The following is a 5,910-nucleotide window of genomic DNA, read 5'->3' as shown; positions in this document are numbered from 1 at the left end:
GCGCCCCGCCCCGCCCGGCACGCACCGAGCCTGCGCGCGCCTGCGCGCCCGCCCGCAGCCCCGGCGCCGCGGGTTCGAGCCCCAGTGCCTGCCCCGGCGATGGGCGGGGGCGGCGCTGCTCCGCTCGCCCAGAGAAAGCGTCTCGTCAATTCATACCGATATCGCCAGTCCACACCAGCACCTCCAATCCACACCAATATCTCCAAACCATCCGTACCTCCAGTCCATACTGATGTCTCTAGTCCATACCAGCACCTCCAATGCATATAAATACCTCTAATCCATATCAATATCTCCAATCCATATCCATACCTCCAATCCATATCAATATCTCCAATCCATATCAATATCTCCAATCCATACAAAAACCTCCAAATTCGTCTTGGTGGTGCCCACTGGCATAAACTCAACACCAGAACTTCCCCCTCACTTTTCCCACTGAGGATGGCAAGGCGCTGGTCAGCTCACCCACCAACATTTCTTTTGCTAGGAAAATTAATCTGTAAACACCAGAGGTTTCTGTCCAAAAAGGAGACAGAGGAGTCTTTTTACTTTATTCAAATAAAGGGAGAGGCCATGGGGCATTCCCCTGGGATCTCTCAAATTTTTGGAGGATGCAGCCTCCTTTTATCCCAATTTCCTGGCCACATTTCCCCTCTCTCTTTCCCCATTGGCTGAGGTACTTGAGAGGTACAGACTTCTCAATAACCTGATTCTAGAGATTTCCCTCTAATGTACAACCCTCCCATTTCATTTGTAATTCTTATGGAATTCAGGGGTTTTTCTTCCCCATTCTTTCTTTCATTTTTCAATGTATAATTTCATCTACCAGCAAACCTAAAGTTTATTTGTGAAAGCAAATATCTTTTTCCATTCATCAATCAGTGGAATCCTTCCCATTGTTTCTTTTCACTCCCAGTGCTGGTTTTATCCACCAGCAGACCCACAGCTTGTTTGTAAAGACAAATCTGCTATTCCTCTCACTTTGAATCTCCTCCAGCAAGTCTTTGTCGGAGAAGCTGCTTCTGACCTGGGGTCCTGGTGGCTGTTGTGTAACAGGGCAATACGGAGACTTTGTGGGCGTTTATTCCTTTCATTACCTGCTATTTTTTGTTTAAAAGGAAATAAAAAAGAGTGGATGCATCCAACAGTGTATTTTTCATGCCCAAATATAGCATGGATTTTAAGGGGGTGCCATAATCGTGCAACCGAAGGAATAATGATGCCTAAGTGCAGGAAATTATTTAGAGGTGAAAGAGGAGACCTAAAGATAATAACTGTGACACAGAAAAGGCTGTCAAAATTCGTGGAGAACCATTAAACACAGGAAACAGTGATAGCTGTGCAAGAAATTACTGTGCAATGCAGCTTACCTGAGCTCAGCGCTTGAAATGCTCATGCCCTAAGTAACCAAGAGCTTTGGAAGTTGCCTAGGAGACCCTCTGATATATTACATTGCAGCCATGATATTTTCTGAAAAATCCTTTCCTTAGGATTTTTCCTCCTGAGAAGCTGAGAGGCCTCAGGAACACAATGTAACCAATGATTATCTGCTGCTGTGGGATGCAACAGGTGCATCTGTGATTGGTCTCGTGTGGTTGTTTCTAATTAATGGCCAATCACAGTCAGCTGGCTCGGAGTCTCTGTCTGAGATAGAAACCTTTGTTATCATTCCTTCTTTTTCTATTCTTAGCCAGCCTTTTGATGAAATCCTTTCTTCTATTCTTTTAGTATAGTTTTAATATAATATCTATCATAAAATAATAAATCAAGCCTCCTGAAACATGGAGTCAGATCCTTGTCTCTTCCCTCACCCTGGGACCCCTGTGAACACTGTCACATTACATATCTATAATGCAATCTTTTCCACATTTCTGTGGAAGGCTGCCTCTCTGAACACATTCAAACCCCATCTGGATGTGTTCCTGTGTCACCTGCTCCAGGTGTCCCTGCACTGGATGGTCTGGTTGGATTTGGGAGCACAGCCCGACCCCCCCAGCTGTGCCCTCCTGGCAGGAGCCGTGCAGAGCCACAAGGGCCCCCTGAGCCTCCTTTGCTCCAGGCTGAGCCCCTGCCCAGCTCCCTCAGCCTCTCCTGGGGCTCCATTCCCTTCCCAGCTCCGTTCCCTTCCCTGGGCATCATTCCATGATGTTTGTATGGGGTTGGATGTCCTGTGAGGCAGCTTTACCTTACCTCACATCTCAATAATGCAATCTTAGGGAGTATTTTTTTTTTTCCCCAGAGCTGTGGAGTTGGAAAGGAATAGTAAAGTCATGATGATGATGATGGCATTTGGCAGGGATGCAGCCACTGGGCTGGAGTGCAGAGTGGTGGTTTCCTGGCAGCTCTGAGCACTGTGCTGGAATTAAAATGCAGCACGTTTGGCATGGACACAGCAGTAGGAAACCACTTCCAGTGTGGAAACTCTCCAGTGTGGGGAGATTTGCCCCCTGCCAGTGAAGGTGGCAAAGGATGCCTCTCTAAGGCCATCCCTGCCTCTGTGAGTCCCCTCCCTCCATGGCTGTGCCTTCTCCATCATCAGCACTGCACAAATCCAGGGTAAGAGGATGCAGCAGCATTGCTCCAGTCTCCCCATCTCCATCCGGAGACCTCCTGCATTCACTGGCACCAAGCTGGGCCTTGGAAGTGGTTTGAATATTTGTGTTTTTTCCAAGTACCTGATATCTTATTTTTTTCCAATTAGCACCCACAACCTGGGCTGGTAGTGGTAGTTTCAATCTGCAGCCAGTTAGAAGGTGAGGAGAGAAAATAATGTCTGGTCATGCCATGCCTCAGCCTGTCCAGAGGCAAGGACAAGACTGTGACCATGAGCTCATAAATCAAGGTTTTCCCCAAAGAGTTTAGAAACAAAATACTAAAATCCAAAGGGATTTTTCATCTCTTGGCCTGGGAGGCAGCAGGGTCAGAAACAGTGCTTGTGGTCAGACACCCAGGGGCAACACTGGAGCCCTCTGCAGTGTACTGGGGTGGGTGGTTAAATTGATTTCTGCAGCCCTGGGCCCACTTCTCAATTCCAGACTGGATTGTGCAGGAAGATTCGGTCACAAATTCCTTCTAAACTGTGAGAGGAGTTTCCATGCCACCACGGAGAAATATTTCCACAGTTTTGTGGGTCCCTCCAGCATTCTTGTGACAATGAATCCAGAGAAAGGCACCAGAGGGGTGGAGCACATCCCATACAAGGAAGGGTTGAGAGAATTGGGATTGTTCAGCCTGGAGAGGAGAAGGCTCTGGACAGACCTAACCCCCCTACCTGAAGCAGCCAACAAGAAAGATGGAGAGAGAGAATTTCCAAGGACTTAGGGTGACAGGGCAAGGGGGGAATGGCTTCACACTGGCACAGAGCAGGGTTAGCTTGAGCATTGGGAAGAAAATTCTTCCCTCTGAGGGTGGTAAGGCCCTGTCAGAGGTGGTGGTGCTAGAGGGGATAAAAACTATCTTCAAAGTTAACAATCTGCATGTATTTTAGGCCAAAAAGAAATGTCACAGACAGAAGACCCAAAGGAAACAATGGCAAGAAGCTGGAGGAGGAAGAAATACTTCAGGCCCCTAAACAATAATGGACCCACTTGGGCAACCACAAGTAATACAAGTAGAAGTTGCATTTTATCCATCTCCATGCAGGGTGGTGAATTAGATGCATCTCTTTATCAATTGAAACAAGGCTTAGAATTTTAAGGGAGGCTTTTCCCCCAGTTTTCTTCTGCCACCAAACACAATGTTTCCTTACACTTTACCCCTGAAGCATAAACCAAGAGTTAGCCTCACCTGGCCACCTCCAAAAAGCACTTACTATCTTGAAAGCCACAAGAAATAGAATATTAACACACTATTCTTGATGCTCCAGGCATAAGATAAGGCTGTTTTTGTGGTTTTTTCAAACAATAGCCAGACCACAGTACTTTATCTGTAGTGCCAGAAGAATCTATGTAATGTGAGAAGAGAAGGCAGCAGCTCGTTCTGTATGGAAGTAGTTAAAAATTACACAAAAACTCTTTCTGAGAAACCAAGCTAACCAAATTCCAGGAAAGGAAGAAGGCCTTTATGACTCAGTAAATACTCTTTGAGCTGGCTTTGAGAAGCAGCTCTAATGTGCAACTCAGTGTGGCTCTGGCACCGTCTAACCCCTCCCCTTGTGCACCTCCAGGTCACTGTGACTTTGGAAACCCCTTTTTTAGGGTGGTTAAACCAACCCCACAACCACCAACCTGGAGCCCCCCTGTGTTTTTGAGGGTCTGTAAATGGACAAAGCAAGGAGTGAGTCACAAACTGCCTCAGCAGGCTCTTCATTGTGCAGGCTTTTCTCGATGTATCATTCCTTTCTTGTTTTTTTCCCTGTTTTTGTCCCTATTTGGAGAATGACAGGAGCCACCCGCACAAGCAGGCAGCCGTCGGTGGAGCTGCTGAGAAACCTTTGTGAACAGGGCATGAAATAATCTGAGAACAATAAAGACTTCCTCGGATTTCTTCCCATCAGACTTCCTGGAAATGGCTGAGCTGCCGCTGTGGGTGGGTGGGGAGACCATGACAATGCTTGTTTATCACTTCATTACCTCGACGAGCAGCAAAGCCTCAGAAGTCAGTCTGCTGATGGCTGGTTTGTCTTCGGATGTAATTAATGCAGCGTTTCCATCACAACCCATGAAAACAAGGTTTGTGAAGTTGCCTGCTCCCCACTAACAGCTTCTGCTGCCTCTCTCACAGGGTTCTGCTGCACAGCAAGAACAGAGGGCTGTGGGCAGAGGAAAACAGGCTTTCCCCCAGCTCTCTGAATGAGTCCTTGCACTGGAGGAGACACAGTAAGGTTTTTATTTGTGTGCACGCAGAGAAAGAAAGCTGTCACTATCAGATCTGCTTTATTGTTTCTACAGTAGGCTCTGCTATTTAAAATTATTTACTACTATTTAAAATTATTTACTACTGTTTAAAATCAAAATCTGCACACAAGCACAGCTCTGTGATAAGAACTGTGTGTTATGTACCTACACTTAGTATAGCAGAGCTTTGATTCTTCATGGATTTTTCTTAGCAGTAGAAATTAAGGAAAGTTAGAAATAAAGGAAAGTAAAATGTGTTCTGAGACTTGAGCAGCTGATTTTTCTCCCCTGGAATCCCCTTTGAAATCCACTGCCTTTCTAGTTTAACATACATATTGTAGTTTTAACCCCACCTGGCAACCAGCCATCACACATGAGGAGAGAAACTCATGAGCCACACACTCACTGCCCCACCAGCTGGATGGGGGAGAGAATCGGAAGCATAAAAAGTGAGAACACTTGTGGGATGAGACAAAAAAACCCCCACAAAGTCTAAGATTTGAATTGCTCTTCACTTAGTCCTGCCTTCATTCCCAGTATAAATACGGTGTCAAATGAGGGTTTGAATCTTTAAAAATAGTATTTTTATAATTTAAAGCACTGTAAGTCAGTGGTGAAGCTGTCTCCAGTGGAACTGCAAGCAGGGAGGAAAAGAATTTAGTGAGATTGATGTAAAACCCACAGTCATCACTTAGTACATCATGAATCAGGATAGGTGGGATGAAATCTTTTTGTCCTCAACTCCAGCTCCACATCATCAACATGACAGAAAAACTTGGGAGTCTGAGCCCTTTAAGGACACATCCTGTACCAGGTAGCAGAGTGGCTGTTCTAGCTCTCTCCCCAACTGCTCCCTGCAGCCTGGAGCTCAAACTTTGGATATTTCTGAGGGAAAGAAAAAAAGCCCCAAAAACTAAACAAACAAACAAACAAACAAAAACCAAAACAAACAAAAAAACTCCAAAAACCAAAACAAACAAAAAGAAAAAAAAAAAAAGAAAAAAAAAAGAAAAAACCTCCCCCCCAAAAAGAAAAACACCACAAAAGAAAACAACAAAACAAAAACCCCAAA

This window comes from Molothrus ater, chromosome Z (genome assembly GCF_012460135.2).
Source record: "Molothrus ater isolate BHLD 08-10-18 breed brown headed cowbird chromosome Z, BPBGC_Mater_1.1, whole genome shotgun sequence".
In the NCBI taxonomy this organism is placed as follows: Eukaryota; Metazoa; Chordata; class Aves; order Passeriformes; family Icteridae; genus Molothrus; species Molothrus ater.
This window is presented reverse-complemented; position numbering follows the sequence as displayed.